Genomic DNA, 24,441 nt, shown 5'->3' on the forward strand with positions numbered 1-24,441 from the left:
AGAGGGAGAGGTGAAGAGCAGCGCTTAAATAATGTATGTAAACCTGTAATTCAGCCTGACACAAATTCATTTTTCTTGCTATGACACACAGATGTAATCCAATCAATGAGACAGTCTCCGTGGCAAAGCCATTATTTAAACAAAGCTAGCTTGGCTTAAAAATGCAATAATTTGGGACAATTTAGGGCTGTGATATTATGCGCCATTTTGCATTGTGATGTGCTGAGAGATCCTACATTGATCTTGAAATAAAAAGCCAGCAACATTTTGACAGTTCATAGATTTCCCCCTTTCTCTTTGACTCCAGAATCCCCAAATGTGTTAAATAGTCCGGCAGCTATCACCTCTGCTTACCGCACCGGGTTTATTATCAATAAAAGCCGAATTGGAGAGCCTTCTTAAGAGGCAGACAGCAATAAGAACACATAACTACTTAAATGCAGCTTTAACAATAGTGCTCTCTCCCTTTTGAAATCAGCATCTTTTTTTTTTCTTTTTTCTTTCAAAATATATTTGATTGCTGCCTCCAAACGCATTACCAAAGCCGTACAAAAAGGCAGAAAACAGGGGAGAAAAACAATTCCTTGGGTCGGAGGATGGGATCCTACTTAAAGCGCAGAAGAGGGAGTTGGGAAACTTTGGGTCAGCTCCGGCTTCCTTCCGTAAAGCACCAGGGCTACTCCTCAACTAAAGAGCAGCAGATGCTCACGCTATTTGGTAGATCAAGGCCAGGGGAGTACGCAGCTCTACATGATCAATCCCTTAATCTTCCCGGGTTTTCGTTCCCCATCTGTAAAATGGGAGTAATTATCCTTCTCTCCTCTCGTCCCTTGTTTGCCCTGTTTAGTTACGTTATGCCCTCTTCTAATCCGCCCGTGCGCTGCCGGGGCCCCGGTTGAGGTTGAAGGACTGAGTCGTTACCATAACGCACATAACAAACGGCAATATCGCACCGGTTGGATAACCTAATGTGCCTTCTTCACCTCCGCCTTTTGTAGTTTCCCTAATCAGAGACAACTCGGAGTTATCTCAATTTACCAGATGGTGCTGCGCCACCTACCACTGGTTAAACTGGCTTTAATACTACAGTGACTGCGCAATAAGTAGACCGGACCAGAGGCTATTCCAATACGGCTCTAAAAATGTAATCTTACGTAAAATCTCTGACTAAAGCAAAAAGACTAACTTTTTTTTTTTTTTTTTTTTTTTTTTAAATTGATTTACAATGGAATTTCAGCACTGCAGTTTTAATGGCAAGAAAGATGAATTGTCTCTACGGATGTAGTTTGACTCTAAATGTCTCCGGAAAGACAGCACGCGCTCGCTAAGAGCTAATCATCGCAAGGTGAAATCCATTTCTCATATGCTACTTTGTTTTCAGAGATTAAAATCAAAGTCCTGGGGGTTTATAGCTCTGCGAATCAGCAATTGCAAATGCGCTGCAAAACAATGCCAGCCCAAAATACGACAGCTCGAAAGCAACTATAATCCAGAAGGGATTTGGGAGTTTACACTGTAAAGCACTGAAAGAGACATTCCAAAGTTAAAAGAAGTTTTTGATGAATTTTGCCTTCAAAAACTCTCCTCATTTTGAAGCGTCAGTGCTGGCTCATGTCAAACAATCACATGGAACCGCCAGAATTATGCTTTTTACCATCGTGATGCAACCAAGAGCAGGTCTCCCCGTGCGGTCGTTGTGCGAGAGCTGTACCGCCGCGCGGTGTGCAGAACAGGGACTCAACAGGAGGGAGATCCTCGCTGCTCCTGGCAGCGCCGCGTGATGGTTTTGGCAGTGCTCAAAACTGGATAAAAACTATTTAGTGAAGTTGGGGCACCGTTCCCTTAGCAGACGGTCCCGTGCCTCCCCGAAACGTAAAGGAATCTGCTCCTACAGACAAATAAAAATCTCTCCAATCACTCCACATCCTCCTTTCTGCTGTTCACCTTGTAGAGCCACCACCGAGGCTCCAACAGACACAGCCCATCTGGTCAACAGCAGAATTGGGGAATATTAAAAACCTATTAAAGCCTCAATGGTGCCGGCCGAAGGGTACCCATATGGGTTGGATCTACTCAGCTGTGTAAGTCGGGAGAGATGCAATGACACCCCTGTGTCAAACCACAGCTGCCAACAGGAACGGGAAATGTGCTGGTCCAGAGGAGGCCACGAAGATGCTCCAAGAGCTGAAGCACCTCTGCTGTGAGGACAGGCTGAGTTGGGGCTGAAGACGCCAGGGAGACCTTAGAGCCCCTTCCAGTGCCTAAAAGAGCTACAGAAAAGCTGGGGAGGGACTCTTGATCAGGGAAGGGAGCGACGGGACAAGGGGGAGCAGTTTTACATTGAAAGAGGGGGGATTTAGATGAAGTATTAGGAGGAAATTCTTTCCTGTGAGGGTGGTGAGCCCCTGGCACAGGTTGCCCAGAGAAGCTGTGGCTGCCCCATCCCTGGAGGTGTTCAAGGCCAGGTTGGACGGGGCTTGGAGCAACCTGGGCTGGGGGGAGGTGTCCCTGCCCAGGGCAGAAGGTGGGACTAGATGATCTTTTAGGTTGGAAGGGACCTTAACCATTCTATGAATCTGTGAAATGAGGTCAAAGCTGGCAATTAATACAAAACTCATTTGAAGTTTGCTTAGAGGGACATATCAACAGAAGAGCATTAAGCACGTGTGTATGACATCAAGTCTTAAAATCATGATGTAATGATGGAGAGGGAAGCCTTCAATTAATTCGGCTAATTCTGATGGTCTTAGCTGACCTCCTCCCCATCACCCCACGCCGATCAGGGGTGGCAGCAGAAGCAATGCTTTGCTGGTGGGAGAGAGCTGCGTCAAGTCTGGTCCACGCAGAGACAGGAGCGCTTCATTCTTACAGGAGGGAACTGAAAACTTAACTATTATTGAAATGCAATTAGTTAAGAACAACAGCTTGAAAGGAAGGCTCAAGAGAAGACAGGAGAGCTGAGCTAATGAAGAAAAGTGTTTCTCCCAAATTGGATTGAGACAGAACGTGCAACCAGGATGAGATTCTTCCCTTCGCCTGAGCTTAGAAGTTGGGGGCTCCCGTTGCTGCTCGAGTTATTTAGCACTGGCTGGTGATGATGACCCCAAAACACAGGTAACTCCGAGCGAACTTCTGGGAATTACTGATTTCAAACAAGCCCAAAACAGACCGGGAGTAGGAACTGGCGGTGATACGGATCTTCGGAGAGGTTGGGTTTTATTACTGTTCCGTTCCTCTCCTGAGGGAGCCTAATCGCTTTTCACGATCGGGGAAAAAAGTTAATAGACAAACACTATTATTATTAAACTAGATTATATTTGGAACCACCACCCCTGATAAGTAGCCCTTTAAGGTGTAATTTGAGAATCACAGCGGGTGAAAATAAAAATAAAAAGCCTGCCCTCAGTGATATTGTAAAGCTGGCTTATAATAAGCTCCCGTGAGCAGAGGGAAACAGCAAATTGCAAGGTGATACAGCCGACGATAAAGGCACAAAGTGAGGATGCCTCTCTTAATCGGGGTGCAAGAAGACAGCCAGGCTGTGCGCAACCCCATCGTAGGGCTACGCCGTTAATTCTGTGATGGGGATAACACGTTTCATGCACTTACTTGTCCTCTACATCCTCAGTTCTCCTTTTCATTAGAGCCACTTGCAAAACAAAGCCTGTAGAAATCACGGGAAGAAGCAGCAGCGAGATGTTCTGAGTTTCGATCCAGTTTGCTCTTTTGATGGTTTATTTACCTTGAAAATAGCGGCTGCTCCTTATTTGTTATGGATGTTTCTATCCCCCGTTTACCAAATCCATTCTAGCATTGGGGAACTCAACTCAGAACACTTTTGTCGGAGTTTAAAAAGCTCTGCGTGCCAGGCAGGTAGGATGTCTCACTCAAGAGGGGATGCCAAAATGAGAGGAGTGCCCTGATTTCCCCCAAGTTGCTCTAAACTCATCCTCTTCTGTTCACCATATTGAAACAAACACTCATTTTCCGAGAGGAAGTGTGGGTTTCATGCTCATTCAGAATTGACCCAAACCACCAAGAAATGTTGCGGAAGAGGACAAGGAGCGCACACAGGCTAAATCCTGACCAGATTCTCTATATTTCAGTTCTTTCAGACGTACAGCATTGCCCATTATCCACAATTTCCAGTACTACCTTGAATTTTGCCTTTCTTTTTGTAACTCATTAAATTTTTAAGACAGAAGGTGGCTTGCAAACTTCAAAAACCCTAATGCAGGGTTCTCCGTGACATGACTGACCAGCACGGCTACCACTCAAACTCTCGTGAAAACTCCTCACCCTGTAAATCCCCAGTTTGGAGCGTGAGACAACATTTATCTGCTCGACAGGGTAAGGTGGAAGAACAGCTCTGCAGTTCCCTGGGGTCTACAGTTTAGAAGGATCTAAACTGTGAACGCAACATTTATTTTTATCATAACCAGCTAGCAGTCAGAAAACCTTAGGTATAGATCCTGATCTAAATTAGGAAAATAGCAAAGAGCAGCTCATGCCCCCAAAATCCCCCTGAAAGGACTCACTGGATGCTGCTGTTGAACTTGGGAGAGTTGCTACTTCTGCAGGTGTCATTATTAATGAAGTTAAAGCAGTTATGCAGGAAAAAAACCAACGATAATCTCATATGACCAAATCAAAAAGGCCATGAAAACGTCAGAATATCAATGCACAACAGGATTTCATAATTTGGATGGTTTTCTCTCTCTGCAGTCCCCATGGGAATGGTTGGGTAAGGCTGAAGAGCAGAATCTCGTAGTGCTTTAAGTACAGCTCAGTCATCTCCATCACTCCCAAACCAAGCTCTCACCAAAATTCAAATGCTTCTAATTAGAAAAAAAGAGCCTCGGGCTTTGTGATACAGGAATGTGACCATTTGATAGGAAGAAGCAGAACTAATGCTACAGACGTTACACGGACTGAAAACCAGCAACCCATCACAGAATCCCAGACTGGTCAGGGTTGAAGGGCCCTCTGGAGCTCCCCCAGTCCCACCCCCTGCCAGAGCAGGGGCACCTCCAGCAGTGGCACAGGACACGTCCAGGCGGGTTTGGAATGGCTCCAGAGGGGGAGACTCCCCCACCTCTCTGGGCAGCTGTGCCAGTGCTCTGCCTCCCGCACAGGGGAGAAGTCCCTCCTCATGTTTAGAAGGAACTTCCCATGGTCAAGTTTGTGCCCATTCCCTCTTGTCCTGTCACTGGGCACCACTGAACAAAGCCTGTTCCCATCCCCCCGGCACCCTCCCTTTAAGGATTTATATGTGTTGATAAGATCCCCCCTCAGCCTTTTCTTCTCCAGACTAAAAAGCCCCAAAGTCCCTCAGCCTTTCCTCAGCAGAGACATGTTCCAATCCCCTCATCATCTTTGTAGCCCTTTGCTGGAAGGGCATTTAGCAGGTTTCTTTTTCCATCTCATCTCTTTCACACTGATGTTACGTTTGTGGTTTTTTTTTTTTTTTTTTTTTAAAAAAAGCTAAGTTCTGTCATCTAAAACTAATAAAATGTTCTTCAGTGTTCAGAGCAACCATCGTCTAATTATTAGAGATCATCACCCTGAAACTGCAGGTAAAGCTGTGGAGTTGACTGCACTGCACTGCGCTGCGTTAGCAATAGAGGGAAGGCACAGCTATGGGCAAGCGTGGCTGATAGGAGGTACTGGCTGGTCAGCTCTGATATTCAGATAATTACTCATAGTCTTGGACATTGTTTTTCACCCCCAAAATGTAGAATCTGGGATTGCGCAACCTGCCAAACGGAGCTACTCACTTAACAAGACAAATGGATTTTATTGACTTAATCAAGACGAGTAACAACTCGATATCTCATTTCTTCATAGCTGGCTAGAACAAACTCTGCGGGCACGAGGAGAAGATGTAAAACACAAGTCTATAAATTATGAGAGTTTATTAAAGAAATGCCAATGGAAACTGCTTCAGGACTGAACGTCCACGTTCTGCAAAGCTTCCACAGCAAGTGGGCAAAATATTGACTTATAACAAACGAGGCAAGCAATCTACAGATAATATATCAGGGGAAAGTCCATAATTTTTCTCCTTTAACTGATGAGATTATTCTACTGCACTGCATTTGATGGGATGGGAAACAAAAGGTTATCACATTTTTTTGTTGCTGCTGTTTGGAGCACAGCGTGCTTTTGTCAGAGCGCCTTTCCGTGCAATCGCCGTGTCTCTGCTTCCCCAAATTAGCTGAGAAAGTTGTGGAAGGAGCAACCTTAGCTCAGATTTGCCAAATTTAGGCCATAACTCTGAGGAGTATTTCTCCGAGACCTACAGGCAGCCTCGGGAGTAGAGGTTGTCCGTTCACAGCCATCAGTCTGCCCAAAACCTGAGCTATCGCCTTCCCACCCAGGCATCTCCGAGGTGCTGCCTTACTTGGAGGAGATGGGGTCTTCACAGGGATCACCCTCCTTCAGCTGGAAAAATGAGAGGAATTAATAAATGTGATCATGGAATCACGGAATTTTCAGAGTTGGAAGGGACCTCTAGAGATCATCCAGCCCAACTCCCCTGCCAAAGCAGGACTGCCCAGAGCACATCGCTCAGGACTGCATCCAGGCGGGTCTTGAAAATCTCCAGGGAAGGGGACTCCACCACCTCCCTGGGCAGCCTGTGCCACTGCTCTGCCACCCGAACCATAAATTAGTTTTTCCGTGTATTTGAACGGAACTTCCTATGCTCTAACTTGTGCCCATTGCCCCTCGTCCTGTCACTGGGAACCACTGGAAAGAGCCTGGCTCCATCCTCCTTCAGCCCACCCTTTAGATACTTGTATGCCATAATAAGGTCTCCCCTCAGCCTTCTCTTCCCCAGGCTAAAGAGTCCCAGCGCTCTCAGCCTTTCCTCATAAGGGAGATGCTCCAATCCCTCAATCATCTTAGTTGCCCTTTGCTGGAATCGCTCCAGCAGTTCCCTGTCCCTCTTGAACTGGGGAGCCCCAAACTGGACACAGTATTCCAGTTGTGGCCTCACCAGTGCAGAATAGAGGGGGAGAATGACCTCCTTTGACCTACTGGCCACACTCTTCCCTATGCAGCCCAGGATTCCATTGGCTTTTTTGGCAACAAGGGCACATTGCTGGGTCATGGATAATTTACTGTCTACCAGGACCCCCAGATCCTTCTCCTCAGAACTGCTTCCCAGCAGGTCCACCCCTAACCTATACTGGTGTCTATGCTGGTGACTGGGAGCATTCTTCCTCCCCAGGTGCAGGACCTTGCACTTGCTCTTGTTGAACCTCATTAGGTTCTTCTCTGCCCAGCTCTCCAGCCTGTCCAGGTCACGCTGGATGGCAGCACGGCCCTCTGGGGTGTCAGCCACCCCTCCCAGTTTGGTATCATCAGCAAACTTGCTGACCTTAGGGTAAGCACAGAAATCAAGTAGTTCAACAGGAACGGCAGAGGCTCTCCCAACAACACAGCTCCTGACCTTGCCCGCAACATGGACTCTGGGTGTGAAGCTCTGGATACCATTTCTCAGGATGCTTTCCAGAGCCACAGGGCAAAAAAAGACAAGAAAGCCCCAAGGTCTACTTTCTGCAGAAGGGAGCACAAACCTCCCCATGAAATCTCTGCTGCCAACGACTCCTGGGAAGAAAAACCACAGAAAAGCCCCCAGTGGCCTCATCCAGAATGGGGCAGATGCTCAGAGGCTACTGGATGGGTGGAAGTCCTGGCAGAGAGTCTCTCCACCCCGTTATTGAGGTGCACAAATACCCGAGGGGAGACACACCGAGCAAGACCAGTGGGAGAGGATAAAGCAACTAAGTGCAAAGTGTTAAAAGTACAAATTGCACCTGCTCAATATTGGCAACAAGACTCCAAATTACCGAGACCGAAACAGCTTCTTCAAGATAACATAATGCCTGCATTCAAAGCTAAAAATTTTAAATCAGAACCAAAGAGCTATTATATTGATCTGTACGCGGTGAGCCACAGGAATACGAAATAAATGAGAACAAGAAAAAAAAATAAATTAAAAAAAACCCAAACAAACAAAAACAAAGAGAGAAAATGTTTCTAACATTTTCATATATTCCTCTCGGGGGTCCACAGCGATCAGGGTAGAAGAAACTTCTGGTCAAAGAGGGAATGCTATGCTCTTATTTCTGGATAAATACAAGCAAGACTTTTTTGTTTTTAACTAATTGACAAAATTTCTGAACAGAAGTGAAGAACGAATTGGACCGCACATGCTAGCTCGCATATTTACTGTTTCTAATGGGGCAAATTACACGGCTGGTGGTTAAGACCCAAGCCTCGAAGGACTGGCTGTCTCTCAGCTTGATAACGAACGGGCTTTTAACACGCCGAGCCTTTAATCTCCAGGACCCTGAACTGGATCCACATTGAAGGTGAAGGAAAGTATTAGGCACCTAATGAGGTCTGTTCCATGGCCAGCGATAGCCCATCACCTTTAGTTATTTGTAGCCCATTTTAGGATGGACCGGGCTAAAATCTGGCCGTGCACCCCTGCAATCCCTGGCAGCGTTGCCTTACCGCTGCTTCTACTGTACAGACATGGATTCCTTCTTTGAAGAAATTTTTCTGAAGGCAGTCATAGGTTCTGCATGACGATCAGAGAAGAAGCAAGTGGAAAAGTAACGTTCCGAGAGTACGGGGAAAGACGTTATCACGGCTATCCTCACTCACCTCTCCTTGGCCTCACGACTTTGCCTCTCGGCGGTCGCTGCTGCCCTTTGAGCAACGCACCACCTGCAAGACTCACCTCCGCATCCCATAGAGAGCTGCCAAAGCCGTTTCCAATTCATCCGTGTTAAATAGTTACATTTCAAAAGAAAACTTGCTTCTGTGTTCCTACAAGTGCACGTGAAATTAAGAGGCAGAGCCAAGAGGAGAGAAGGCAGAGATAGTTTTACATTCAAAGCTAAATATAAAGGTCACCTCTTGGACAAAGAATGGGGTAATGGACTGTATTCCCACGTACGTGCTGTATAAACTAACAAGTTATTTCTCTTATTGAATCATAGAATGGTTTAGGTTAGGAGGGACCTTAAAGATCATCGAGTTCCAACCCCCCTGCCATGGGCAGGGACACCTCCCCCCAGCCCAGGTTGCTCCAAGCCCCATCCAACCTGGCCTTGAACACCTCCAGGGATGGAGCAGCCACAGCTTCTCTGGGCAACCTGGGCCAGGGGCTCACCACCCTCACAGAAAAGCAGGTTTATTGCATCCATAAGCCAGCAGTGTGCCCTGGTGGCCAAGAAGGCCAATGGCATCCTGGGGTACATAAAAAAGACCGTGGCCAGCAGGTCGAAGGAGGTCATCCTCCCCCTCTACTTTGCCCCGGTGAGGCCACATCTGGAGTATTGTGTCCAGTTCTGGGCTCCCCAGGTCAAGAAGGACAGGGAACTGCTGGAGAGGGTCCAGAAAATGGCTACAGAGATGATGAGGGGATTGGAGCGTCTTATGAGTAAAGGCTGAGGGACCTGGGGCTTTTTAGTCTGGAGAAAAGAAGACAGAGGGGGATCTTATCAATGCTTATCAATCCTTAAAGGGAGGGTGCCGGGGGGATGGGAACAGTCCTTTTCCAATGCTGCCCAGTGACAGGACAAGAGGGAACGGGCACAAACGTGACCATGGGAAGTTCCATCTCAACCTGAGGAGGGACTTCTCTCCTGTGCGGGCGGCAGAGCACTGGCACAGCTGCCCAGAGAGGTGGGGGAGTCTCCCCCTCTGGAGCCATTCCAAACCCGCCTGGACGTGTCCTGTGCCACTGCTGGAGGTGCCCCTGCTCTGGCGGGGGGTGGGAGTGGGGGAGCTCCAGAGGGCCCTCCCAACCCTGACCAGTCTGGGATTCTGTAACAGGCTGTCCCCTTTTAAATGCCAGCAAACTAACCAGCTGAGACGCAAATGCTCAGAATTATTAGCATTAAGATTAAGAGGACGTTCACTCTTTTTCTAGCTTTAGGATGAACCAAGTGAATATGAGTAACAGACGCTGAAAGAACAGCTTAGCCCACGCTCTTTCAAGCACACCAAGTTCAAAAATAAAGTTCCGCCAAGCACAGAGGCCGTGAAGTCAAACTTTACGAAAGGGAATGTCAGGTTAACATGGATTTAGACATCCACACAATGCCAAAGTGCTTATCAATACCCACCGAGAATAGTCTACTTTCGAACACCACCCGCTCGCTTTGTGTCAGGTTAGGAGACACGTGCTAGCCACCGCAGGCCTCGTCAGTGGATTTGTGTGCGTAACGCCTTCCACAAAGCCTCCGCTTTCAGCCTCACCCAAAATCATCTCTCTCATTTCAGCCCGAGCATTTCAATACGGCTCTACAGGTAGCAAATTGAAATGTTCAGTCCTCCATTGCGGGGAGATGGGATCTGAAAAGCAAGCGGCAGTGAGAATGAAGCACGGCATCAATAGCGCGCGCTAAAGCTCTCACCGACGACAGCAATGATGTCGGATGAATGATTGAGCATTTGTTAAACTTCTACCATTGTGAAAGCAACCTATTATTTTCCTGGTTGTGCTCTGAAATGCCTCAATCACTGACAGAACAAGTGAGTGAGAAATAATACAGTTCATTTTCGATTGCTTTTGTTCAACAGCTACATTGCTGTATACCTTATCTCCCATTGTTTCATCAACAACATAGCTAATACTTTTTCTCGTCCCCTTTTCTGATATCATGTCGTTAGACTGATGACTCCTCCAACTGCGTACATCTTTAAAAGTCACCAATAACATCCTGTAACACGACGCGGGGTTCGATTCGGGCCCGTTTTTGTGAAGAAAAACACGATGCTCCAGCGCTCACGGGAAGGCTATACACATCAGCCAGCGCAAGAAAGCAGCTTCCAAATCACTGTGCTTGGCCACAGACACGCTCTGACATCTAAACTCCCGTCACAGCAGCTTACCTGAGTACGCCTTTGCTTTTCCCAAGCTGGAGAAGTGGGCCCGTGTGAACCTCATGAGGTTCAACAAGACCAAGTGCAGGGTCTTGCACCCTGGTCAGGGCAACCCCCGGTATCCATACAGGCTGGGTGGAGAATGGATGGAGAGCAGCCCTGAGGAGAAGGACGTGGGGATGTTGGGTGATGAGAAGCTCAACATGAGCCAGAAATGTGCACCGGGAGCCCAGAAGGCGCCCGGCATCCCGGGCTGCATCCCCAGCAGCGTGGCCAGCAGGGCGAGGAGGGGATTGTGCCCCTCTGCTGCACTCTGCTCTGGGGAGACCCCCCCACAGTGCTGCCTACAGCTCGGGGGCCTCAGCACAGGAGAGACATGGACCTGCTGGAGCGGGGCCAGAGGAGGCCACTGAGATGCTGGGGAGGGCTGGAGCCCCTCTGCTGGGAGGACAGGCTGGGAGAGTTGGGGAGGGTCAGCCTGGAGAAGAGAAGGCTCTGGGGAGACCTTATAGCCCCTTCAAGTACCCAAAGGGGGCCTACAAGAGAGCTGGGAAAGGACTTTCTACAAGGGCATGTAGTGATAGGACGAGGGGGAATAGCTTCAAACTGGAAGAGTGGAGATTTAGATTAGATATTAGGAAGAAATTTTTCACTTTGAGGGTGGTGAGGCACTGCAACAGGTTGCCCACAGGGCTGGTGGGAGGTGTCCCTGCCCAGGGCAGGGGGGTTGGAACTCGATGATCTTCAAGGTCCCTTCCAACCCAAACCATTCTATGATTCTACGATTCGATGATAACAGAACAGACACTGGATTGATCGCCAAAGCTGCAGAGTCCTCTTGACCTCATCCTTCAAGATTTCTTCTGTCACTGCAAGACTTGTAACCTCGGGATGGTGCATGGATAGCTCTGGACCACAATGGTGGTTTAGCTCAGAAAAGATCTGGTGACACAGAGCCGCTCCTTGTGTGCCCCTGAAAACACATCAAAACCCAGTTTCTAACAGGAGAGGAATGACAGACACACAAGGAGAAAAACTGGTTTAATATTATACTATTGTCATGGATAAATCCTTAGGAGGGAAATGAATACGGAGCTGCTATGAAGAGGAATGAGGGTGGGCTGGCTTGGAAAAGGGAACGGAGGTTAGAATGGGAAATTTAAGCACATTGGGACCAATTCAGGCAGTGGACGGGAAAAGCTGGCATGGCTCAGCCAGAATGTGGGATTTCACCATGGCTGGAATAAATAAAACCACAAAAAAGAAAGATAGGAGCATCCCGCAGAAAGCTATCATGCTCATGGCTCTACGATTAGGATTTAATGTCTTCTTCGGAGGGCAATAAGTCATCACAAGACATGATCGAACTGTTTGCATAGAGCAGCTCACTGATCCCTGGAAGCCCAGAAAGACATTGTGGTCTTGTGCAAACCTCAAAGAGCGATGACTTCTTAGCCATGGAGCAGCAGAGGGTTGCGTTTGGAGTCTGAAAGACGTTGACCTTTGGGGGTAGACCCAAAGTGACGTAAAGATGAATGGACAACCTCCCTAATAAGGGAAGCAAACAGAACAGAATGTATATTTCTATCTCATTTAGTTGACACGATAAAAAACTGCTATTGTCTCTTTGCAAAGATTCACTGAGATTCGTTATCTCTTTGTGGGGGATCACATTAGCTTTGGCCTGACTACGTGTTTGGTCTTGAATCTCTCCTCGTCCAATCCGCCTGCAGTAAGACACCCGCCTGCGATCAACGCGCGGCAGAAGGATCCATACGTCCCGCTGCAGCTGCCTCTCGCACGTAGCGGCTGCAGTCATACTCCGCTCGCCTTGCCGAAGCACAGTTCCCTTCAAAAGGCAAAGGGCTACCTTCCTAAGAATAAAAATACACGCTGAAATATTAAAATGAAGATCGCACGTCAGCCCATCGCAGTATAGACCAGTATCACATTTCCGCCCTCAGCTATAAAGTTTCTGGGGAGCAGAGCAACGGGTGCAGCAATTCCAAATCACTGCTCATGTAGAAAAACAGTTATAAGAAACTGGGAATTTCTGTGATACCAGACTAAAAAGCCATAAACTGGAGTACATTAGGAAAATGCTGCACTTGCCTTATCTTTTTTTATTATTTCTAATAGAGTATTTTGTCTCCATCAGCAAAGAACTGCTCTAAAATAATTGCTCTAAATGACTCTTTGAAGACACATCTCTATTTGCAAACCTCATCAAGTTACACGTTAGATGAGTCCCAAACCTTCACTTCTTAATTTACAGTAAGAATGAACAAACAGAAGGAACTTAATGCAGTAATTACTGTTAGCACAGCTCAGAGAGAGGTGAGTTACTGGTCCTCTTGCTGTTATGAACATTCAGAGGGAGCTGCTAACCTTCCCCAGTTCTGGTTTCACATAGGATTTAAGGAATCCGGGTAGGGAATTTACAGTAACGGTACCAGGTCGGTAGTTAGCAACGCATCTGAGTGTATTTCTCGACAAACAGCATCAATTTGTGAGATCCACAACCTTGCGCTTTCTTCTCAACGCAGCGTTCACCAACAGTTATTAAAGGCAATAACAACCCAATTGCTCAAGGGCTCAGCTCAAGCCTCGCAAACGAGTACAGTCATATTATATGGACTTTAAACCAAACCCCCTGTTTATTCTAGACAGAAAATGCTCCTGATCCAGTAATTCACAGGACGTAGGCTGAATCATCCCGGGACATGAATAAAGATGAGAACATTTAACACCACCACAGACTTTTTACCATGTAAACTGTGCCACAGATAAGAGTCAGATCAAAAGTGTTTATTCCTTCCTGATGTAGCTCAGCACACAGTACATTATAAAAAAAAAAAAAAGTGAAAGATTTTAACTGCAACAATATATTCCATTACCTGCAGCAAGCAAAGAATAAACTTTAAGAGTTAAAAGATTTAATAGAGTAATAATTCCCTTTAAGGACATGCTCGAACAGAACACAAAATATAGAGCGCTCATTCTAACCTCACTCGCCGTCTAATACAAATTGAGAATACATTTCACTTTCATATTCTTACATGCTGCGGAATATTATTTTAGAAAGGTGTCGGAGAGAATTTGCAATTTTTTTTTTTTTTTCCCATTTCATCTTTTAATACAAACTTCTCAACTCTACAAAAGTTTGTAAATAAAGACAGGCTGCCTTCCCGGGTGCCAACCCCACCGACAGTCCTGAAAAATGACAGCACTGAAGTGTATTTGAAAAACCGCATTACTTAGGTCTCCATAAACACAGATGTCTAGGTTGGGTTTTCTTTCTTTATATATGTGAACCTCGATTTGTTCTTATGAAATAAATACCCCTGTTCTGGGATTTGTAAACTGACCCTATACACTTAGTGAGACCTGACACTCCACAGATATGGTCTTAAAAAATATATATAATTTACGATGAAAACCCCAATCTGCTCTTTGAGCACGAGCATTGCCCAGATCTGCCCCAGTACACCCAGAGCGCTCTCAATTACGCCGTCTTCGTATCTGCGTTTTTATCGAGCTGGCGCGCCTGGCGGGTCCCCGCAAGCTGTTGGCAGCTCGCCCCACAGTTTGGGGCAAAAGGAGCTGGCGTGGCTTCAACAGGCTCCTTCACAGCTTTATGATTGATGGCTAACGCCATCAACCCGAAGAGACCTAGAAAAACAATCCCATCCAGCCCTTTCCTTAGGCTTCACTGATAGGAACGGGAATAGGGCCATAGGCTTCACAGCTGATGATAGATCACATAAACCAAGAGGTCGAGAGCTTCTGCAAAGAACCACAGAGCTCTCTTGCCCTAAATACTCTCCGACTGTTGAGTGAATATTCACGACTTTCGAAGCACAGAACTTAAACGATTTCTTTCCAGTTCAGAGGGAGAAGAGAGCTCAATGTTAGCTTCAAAATCCAGAGGGCGAGGGAACATTTTACAGAATGGGAAAAAAAAAATACATTAATTTTTAAATCAGTTCATAAATTACCGGGGAAAACCTTAAAAATGTGCCAGTAAGAGCAACTCTCTTACTTTCTCTGTTTTTTTTTTTTTTTCACCAGCAAGTCCAGTGGCATTATAAATTGCAAACATGACGGTTTCATACCTCAAGCTGCGATTCTGGAGCCCTGACTGCACCAGAATTTTAGCTCCTATTTAACTACAGCAAAAAGGATTTAATTATTACAGTTTTGAAGACGTGCTCAATGTGGCCCAGGAGTAACCAGCACTGGGAGATCTGCTCTGGCTTTAGAGAGGTCAACATACACGTGTTGCGTTCTGGGAGGCAGATGGTGAGCATTGGGGACTAAGTGGACCCAACCAACCTCAGCCAGTAGAGGAGCACTGGTGCAACCTGAAGATCCAGTGAGAAAGCAGATGCGTTGAGAAGAGATGACGCTTCAATCAAGAATGAAGGCGTGGATCTACCGCAGGGAAGGGATGTACTGGGTGGGGGGTATCTCAGATGTCTCGTATAGGGGTTATTTTTACCTCACCAGAAAGAACGTAGCGAGTATATTTAGTCAACTCATCACCGCAACCCGAACCATGGGAAGCCCTGCTTAGGGAAGCTAAGGACCTTACTGCTTTTTTGGGCTGCAGCTTGGTCTGCAGGCACTTAAATAAATCACAGATTATTGTGAATTATTTTTATTATTGGGAATGTATTATTAAAATTCAGTGGGGTCCTATATACATATGTCTTCTTCACCTCACAGCATCACAGATCCCTAGGATGGACTACAGCCCTAGCTCTCCTTTCTTGAAACATAAAAAATTTTGGTGTCCCACAGACTATACTGCTCTACTGCAAATACACCCAAGCTTTACCAAGCTACACAACTGGACAGCCTCTTCCAAACCAGGTACTCTTCCATAAGGCACGGGCAGGCGCCCTTTTTCTAACAGTTCAGGGATTTCTCAGTCTTCATGCAGCATCTAAAGACAGTCACAACGACATTCACAAAGCTGTGTCAAAATAAATCATCAACGACTTTGCAGACCTAATTGCACTGAGCCCTTGGCAAAAATTACGTTGTCACGTAATCAAGCATGAACAAAGCTACAAATTACCTGGGTCCTAGAAATCACCCTTTTGTTGGGGAAGACAACATAAATTTGAAATCATGCTCCCATAGTACCCAAATTTCAACAAATGTCTCTGCTTTTAACTGAGATACATATAAAATTGGCGAGGTAAAAAGCTTTTTCTTCCTCAATTCACCACAATGTGAACTACTACACTTCCAGATGAATACCAATATATAAATCACAGAATCATAGAATGGTTTAGGTTGGAAGGGACCTTGAAGATCATCGAGTTCCAACCCCCCTGCCATAGGCAGGGACACCTACCACCAGACCAGGTTGCCCAAGGCCACGTCCAGCCTGGCCTTGAACACCTCCACGGATGGGGCCTCAACAACCTCTCTGGGCAACCTGTGCCAGTGCCTCACCACCCTCACAGTGAAAAACTTCTTCCTAATGTTCAGTCTGAACCTGCCCTCTTCCAGTTTGAAGCCATTCCCCGTCATCCTATCGCTACATGCCCCAGTAAAAAGTCCTTTCCCAGCTCTCCTGTAGACCCCCTTTAGGGACTGGAAGGCCACAATAAGGTCTCCCCGGAGCCTTCTCTTCTCCAGGTTGAACAGCCCCAACTCTTTCAGCCTCTCCTCATAGGAGAGGTGCTCCAGCCCTCGGATCATCCTCATGGCTCTCCTCTGGACATGCTCCAGCAGGTCCACGTCCTTCTTGTGTTGGGGACTCCAGAGCTGGAGGCAGTACTCCAGGTGGGGTCTCACGAGAGTGGAGTGGAGGGGCAGAATCCCCCCCCTCGCCCTGCTGGCCACACTTCTTTTATGCAGCCCAGGACACGTTTGTCCTTCTGGGCTGCGACTGCACACTGCTGGCTCATGTTGAGCTTCTCGTCAATCAGCACCCCCAGGTCCTTCTCCTCGGGGCTGCTCTCCAGCCATTCCCCACCCAGCCTGTATCTGTGCTTGGGATTGCCCCGACCCAGATGTAAGACCTTGCACCTGAATCACAGAATCATAGAATAGTTTGGGTTGGAAAAGACCTTTATAGGTCATCTAGTATAAGTAAATAAGAAACTTATTTTTAATGAATGCCCTCTATCAGCCAGTATTTCACCAATCAACAGATATCCTGGTTACCTGCCCAGACAGAGACGTCCTACTGACAGGTGACAATTCATAGCTCACCAACTTTGCTGCTCTTTTGCTACCCGATATCAAGACTTAGTCATTTTGTCTCACTTTGTTTGCCCACAACATGGTCTACTTACAAAACAAAAATGCCAGGGAGATGTTATTTATTAGTAGTTGTAAAGTTTTGCAACACCTGAGGTGAATGAAATTGCTAATCATTTCTAAACCATGAAGAGCATAATCAAGCAACACAATTGTACAATGATATGGTGAGGGAGAACAATGGAATTAAGACCATGAAACCTGATTTCCATGCAAAGACTAAAGAGAAAGGAAAGACAAGTCTTCAGGAACTCTCCCTCAGAGGTGGGAACAAGGTCGCTCTGGTTTGCGTAAGGAAAAAGGATTATTATGAGCTTCCTTAAAAGAAGCCCATCCTCAAAACGGACCATTTCTGCATCACTTTGGCTTATATAAAAGGGGAGAGAACAAGACCAGAAAGCTGAATCAGGGAGGAAAATATCTTCCGGTACAATGCAATTCAAGTCTTTTTTTTTTTTATATAGAATTTCAACAAAGCTAATAGAAGGGAAAGTAAACATTTTTCCATCAAACTGCGCAAAGCCAACACAGCCAATACACATTTTCAGCTTAGTAAAAAAAAAAAAAAAAATACAAAGCTACTTTCAGACACCTTGGAACAAAGCTTTCGTTTTAACAATCCCATCTCCCGCTTCGTACAACTTTATTAGCTTAAAACCAGTGCTCAACTCTGCCCTTTGGCTCCCCAGTCACCGTGCCACTTAGCACAGAGAATAATAATGAGCGCCATAATGGAGCGCCATTCCTCTCCCTGCCAGTCTCTGGGGAAGAGTAATCATCTCTGTACTGTCATTGCTGATGCAAACGACTGCCGCTAATCCACTGGGACTCCGACTAAAATACACAGGGAGATTGTTTTGCTGTTGCCCACCCTTTCTTCCTTCCCTTTTCAAAATCCATCCCTCTCCTGCAGGAGTCTCCGAGACGTGATTAAGCCCACCAACACCGAAACATGAAACGAATGAGGCAGACGGATAAACACAGCCTGATTTCTCTGCAAAACCTCTCGCGAAGGTTAACCACAGCACAAGCCTACTTTCTTGAGGGCTATCATTAAATCGCACGGTTGCCTGCAAACGCCGCTGTTGTATTACAGGACTTGATTCCCAGATTGAATTCCAAGCCATGAAAGCGCGAATAGAGCGTGAATGGTTTTACCCAGTTCATACTGTCCACAAACAGTTGTTAATACGGCAAAATAAATGCAACGACCGTTATGTTTCTAAGCTGCACAAAATAAAGCGATATAACGAAGATTTGACTCCTTGTTTTTGCAAATAAGCAGAGTTTCAGCAACGAGACATAAATGGAGATACCCACAGCACAGATTATCTTGAACAGCCAAGACCTAACTGTAATGTCTTTGTTTTACACTAAAATATTAGGCACACGCATTTTATGATGCTTATTGCACCACAGATGAGGAGCAGAGCTGGTTTGCACTTACATCAAAAAGTTTCAAGCAAAAAATTTAAATTGGAATTAGAGATCTATCTAAAGGCAAGTTCTTGGCCTTTAGAATAAGTCAAGGGATGTGCGTTCAAACACCTGCAGTAAAGGTACATGGACAACCACTGGAGTGCCAAAAGAGGGAAATGCAGTAGGTGTACAAAATAACATGGTGGAAACAACCCAGCGGCATCTCCCAGCCAAGGGGACGGATCCGTGATGGACTGGCAGAGTTACTTGGAAGAGTTAGAAAGGACCACAAGCCAAGCCAGGGCTGACAGAACTCCCCTGCCAAAATTCTGCATATCGGCCTTGACTACTCTAATGATTTTCTTACCCCATTTTGCCCAGAAAGACCACCTATTAAAAACCCAAGAGATGTAAAGTTTCGGGCGAAAAAGAGGAAAAAACCCAACCACCAATTTGTCTCCCTCCTTTCTTCCAAATCGCCATTTCCTTCAAAAATCAGTCCTCAGCTAGTTAAACCTACGCAAATTCAAATTTGGGCTTAGCCACAAAGCTGATACTGATCCATCTCACCGTACTGAGCAATCAGAGAGCGTGATCATCGGGAACAAACCTGTTGACCCAGAAGAATCTGCACCAGTTCCCCCATGAATCTTAGTCCTCTAATCTCTCCCATAACATTAACAAAAGGTGTCAGCCTGAATGAGGCAGCTGGAGGAGGAGGAGGAGGAGGAGGAGGAGGAGGGAAAGCTCACAAAGGAAGAAAGGAGAGCTCAGAAGAGAGGAGATCCACAAGGGAAAGGAGCGGGGAGAGAAAGGCTTTACAATCGGAACAGAGCAGATGACATCCAAGAGGGTCACGGTGTACAGAAAATGAACCGGGAGATTGAAAGGTTTTGGTGGAATGGTGGCTTTGAAAACTTCCCTTGATCTATTTTCCTTCACTGAAATGTTTTCTTCACAAGGCCCAAACACCAAATACCTAAGGGATAAGCTGCATCTACCTACTGAAAATGAAGGAACGTGCGTTTGAAAGTTGCATCAACTATTTCTTCTCCGATTTGATGGCACATTCATTCGTTTCCATTCTGTTACGCGTTAGGAGAGCTAGGCATGAGGGACAAAGCCAGCCTGCTACAAACCTCTTCTCTTGAACTCAACCACATTACACATTTCTTCCTCGTTATAATGCAACTCAGAACCTGATCCAATGCGCGGCCTCTTACGCTCCCCCAGGCCAAATCATCCGCTGGTTTAAATTTGTTTAATACCATGGAAGTACATTTATTTTAACTAAATGAGGATCTGAGTCCGAGTTCATTCTACTGTGAGTTAGTAAATACAAGGCAATATTGAAATCCTAATTCATTCAAGCAGTAGCCAAAGGCAACTCTGGACATCAAAACTCATTTTAAATTAGGAAGAAAAGGCCCTGGGTTAATTACCAGCGTTAAGGGATCTTGAGCATCACATGGACGGTGCCACCAAAGACCTTTCTGCTTGTGTTTCTGCTGTGTCACGCAGTGCTCCCATCAAGGGATCAAAACGCATAGATGGAAGACCTTGATTTCCCAGGCTAAAGAGCAGCACTGTTACCGATAAAACCAGTAAGAACTGTGAAAAAACACAAGAGCTATTTTCCTACTGGGCCTGAAACTGCAATTTCTTCCAAGCACAGCACACACGCCTGCAGTTCACAGAACCACAGAATCGTTTTGGTTGGAAAAAACCTTTAAGATCACCAAGTCCCCTTCTGTTGGTTTTGTTTGTTTTTTTTTGAGTGTATTGGAAAAGTAAGGCTACAGTCCCTTCCCAATCCTGAACATCACTGAATATTTTATCGTGACTATATTGAGTTCTTCTTTGTAGAATCTCTGTTTCAGAAATTGCACCTGAGCAGCCACAGCTGAAGCCCTACCACCACAAAGATTATTTCTCTTAATGAGCAGTCTGCAAAGGCAGTTCGTGGGTAAGTTTCCAAAATTAGAAAGGAGGAAGCTGATGCCAGCGTATTTTTCGTAGGAGGGTCTTAATGTAGACCTCATCCCCTTCTTTATCCATCAGAACCTCTTTTATTTACCGACAGGAAAAGTTTCAAGGCTCAGCTCTTCATTCTGGATTTTGCTTCAGGAAAGAAGAGTTTGGCATGCTTCAACAAACAAATGGAATATTCCTTTCACGGAATATTACAGCAAACCCAAACAGGGAGCAAAACACCTACAAGCAAACTGAACCTCAAACCTACCTAAGTCAAAACGGTTACGGTCCCCCAACATCACCATTTAAATGTCCTGCGTTGGTAAAGCGTCTTCTCGATTCATACTAACGGGGCTGATTCACATTTGTATCATGGCAGTTTCACCCTGTTCTCATCACACTGACATCGAAGTGCACAAATTAAAGCTGGGAAAAAAACAATGAAGAGCAGTTGAAATCAGATCCTCTTAAGGCACTTTGGGAACCGCCGCTGGTAGCTACACTCATACCCGTAAATATCAAAAGATTTGATCCAGCTCCCCTGCACACCCACAGGTTGGGAAGAGTTTTTATATCAGGCCGAAAGAAATGGGTTTTGAAATTACAATTTCTCCAACCGAGTGAAATATTTCAGAAAATAAAGTTATATAAAATCAATAGCTCACAATGATTTTTCTATAGACGGCAGCTTATTTAGTGAACATCAATCATCACGGGGGGAAGGTGTAAGCAAGATGCATGCAGGAACTCAGAGATTGATTTCAAAACTGGAAAGCCCTCGTAGGTCCCATGGCATATTATAAACAACAATACTACCCAAGAAGGCACCAGCCCTGGAACGATTCAAATGTAAACTTAAACACAGGGGTAAAAAGCACAAAAACATTTAATTTATGAAGATACCAGAAGACGCAGTAATGGGTGACTCAGTGAAAATCCGCGTAACTGAAGAGGAGCAGATGTCTTCGCACAAGGGGGCCTGACCAATTCAACCGCTCCTTTCTGCGACCTGCCGTACCCTGCTCATCCTCCTCATCTACCACACACGGCTTCTGCAGAGCTCGTGGCCCTTGATCTGTAGTAAAAAAAATATTAAGCCTGGTAATCTGTACATGTTTGAACACACGTACAGATGTAAAATGCTCAGATGCCTCATTGATCAGGAAATTAGAAAGACTTTACAGCAAACACCATCAGGTTTTAAGGATTATGTGTTCTACCGACAGAAATACTCATCAAATATCACTTCAAAGTCTATAAAATTTTTGGATAAAATATTTGTGTAAGGCGACATAACTCCCAGACCAAATACTTCTCATCTAATGCTTCAGAGGCTGCAGCCCACAGGATGCTTTTTTCCCCCACAAGTACTTTGTTTTCTACTCCAGCACACTACATCCCACACGCACCTCTCCTAATGCGATGTTCACAGACAGACTGATGGGGATGTTTTCCTCATAACTCTAGACGAATGCTTTTCCACCCAGCAGTGAAGTGAAAAGGTGAGGCCGGCAAAGTCCTGAATGCATCTCGTTCCTCTGAAGAGCGTGCATTAAACCCAATGACTTTGTTCTAGAAAACATGTAGATTACGAAATCAGATGACTACAAATCACGCCTGTGCTACGTGAGCCGCCGCAGAGGAGAGCTCACTCTACATGGAGGACTCAAGGCTCAAGGGATTAAACGGAAACTATTTGTAGATTTAGACAGGCTTTAGGTCAAACTCCCAAACATTCTCCTTGAATCATGCCACCAGCATCTGCAAACTTATCTGCAGACGCGTTTATCCTCACACGGAACCCTGTTCTCCAAGACAATGAGATGTTTGTCAAGACAATGAGATGTTTGTTATCCGTGGAAAGACATCAGACAGTATTTTGGAAAGCCCCAGTTTTCCAATCATGGGTCACTGGTCACAGTCAGACATTTCCAATGTGTTTCTTGCCGGAAGCAGAGCCAAAAAGATGCAATTCAGCCAAGTTGTTAGAAGGAAAGTTTTCATTTGCTTCGTAGTTTTATTTCTAGGAGGTCTACAACCCATCTCCAGTAATAAACAGCATTATTAAAGAAAAGAGAAACCAACTTTCAGGAGCAGGTGAAAGCAGAAAATTGTGTAAAGGCCAAAATTGCTTCCCCTTTTTCTGACATCAATCTTTGACCTTCGATGTATTTCCAACTTGTCTAGATCCGAGCAGGAAACGCTGGGAAATTAAACCGATTTCTCCTCCGTGAGAGTAGCACCGCTCTTGCTGCTCTCTGTTTCTATTCTTCTGAAGTCTGCAGAGCCCTCTCCACACACTTCTCGCTTGCGGCTCCAATTAAAGTAGCAAGAGCTAAACACAGAGCTAATCCTAAAGTGATACAAACACCCAAGCAGACAGCCTCTCCTTTGCTGCTCGACTGCAAATGGATAGAGTAAACCCTCTTTATTTTGGGGGATTTAATTGAGAGAGAAGAAAAACACAAACAATATGGACCTTAGAGTGCTACCAGAACTACCCAACAATGAATTGAAATGAGGAGGACTGGGAAAAAAAGGGTCATTTACCCCACAAGATTCACCCTTTTTCTCTAAAAAAAATATATAAAACCAGAATTGGTTCAGCACAAGGAACCCTCTTTGTTGCCCACAATGACGCATGGCCTTCTAAGGAAGATCCTGCACCCTCAAGACTTCTCAGACACCCAAGACCAGATAACTTGTGGCCACGTCCCGCACCCACTGATCCACACCCAGACTCACCGTCTTTCATTCTCATTTCCAGATGCGCAACCCCACCTGTGATGGCAAATAACCTTCTTCCCTCCCTCAACCTCCCGTTTCTCAAACCAAAAAAAACCCCAAAACCAGTAAGAAACTTCCTCGGAAGCCAAGTTTGCTGGAAATATGGGCATTTCTTTCAAGAGACCCTGGATCAGGCTTTTGGTGTCTTGGAGATACCGGAGCAAGCAAGTTATCTTTATTGGATTCACACTCTTTGCATCCCGTTGTCCTACCTAGAAGACAACAGGGGCTGTGGAGAGTTACATGACTCCATAAAAGAGACCGCGACAGCCGCAGACACACAGAAATCGGCCTCGCTCCCAAGGAGCAATTAAGAGTTTGCTCACTCCCGCACCTCCCAAAACATCCAGCATCTATAAACGTGCCATTAGGGGAGCCCGCAACGTCCCTCAACTAATTTATTTAGTCCGGCAGTTGATTCCCTCCCGCCCCGTGCCCCCCTCCTCTCCAAACAATTCTTGCCGTCGAGGTTTTCTGCAGAGAAAAGAGAAGAAATTTTGCCCGGGAAGGTGGAAATCTTGGCAAAAGCATCTGTGCGACTGTAATCAGCCTGTGCGGGGTTTCCAATTTCTCTTTTCATTAGGCAGCAACCGGCTCCTTTTATTCAGAGCTGTGTATACGGTGGCAGAAGAGATCTCTCTAGTGGCTTTGCTGATGCCATCCTCCCCCTCCTAAAAATAACCAATTGAGGCTATTCCTGCAAGATGCCTTTCATGCTCTGCATGAATAGCTTATGTGGAATAGCTCCTGCATACCGAAGCGTACAGAAAGCTTTATTCTCCTGCACGGGAAAGGATTTATTTAACCAGAATGAAAAAGAAACCGAACAGAAGACACATATCCTCTTATACAACCGGGAATTCCAACCGTCTGAATGATATGTAAATGATATTCGATTTTAATGTGTGGGCCGAGTTGGAAGAGGGCCGAGTCAAAACCAGCCCCTTTCTCGTTCAGCACATCTGCGGGGTGCGCGCATGTGTGCAGTCAACTCGCCGTGATGACTAAGGGTGGCCACCAATTATCTTTCACGTTTTTCTCTAGAATTAATTTTCTACGAAACGTTTTTGTTTT

General features: G+C 45.8%; 1 protein-coding gene across 1 annotated transcript in view; it reads right to left on the minus strand.

Annotated features, from left to right (window-relative positions):
- EXOC4 (exocyst complex component 4) overlaps nt 1-24,441 on the minus strand; it is a gene marked incomplete at its 5' end in the record, with an annotated part of 449,694 nt that overhangs the window by 184,500 nt on the left and 240,753 nt on the right. The gene's annotated exons all lie outside the window — the stretch shown is intronic.

Source organism: Vanellus vanellus (genome assembly GCF_965231255.1).
Source record: "Vanellus vanellus genome assembly, chromosome: 1".
NCBI lineage: Eukaryota > Metazoa > Chordata > Aves > Charadriiformes > Charadriidae > Vanellus > Vanellus vanellus.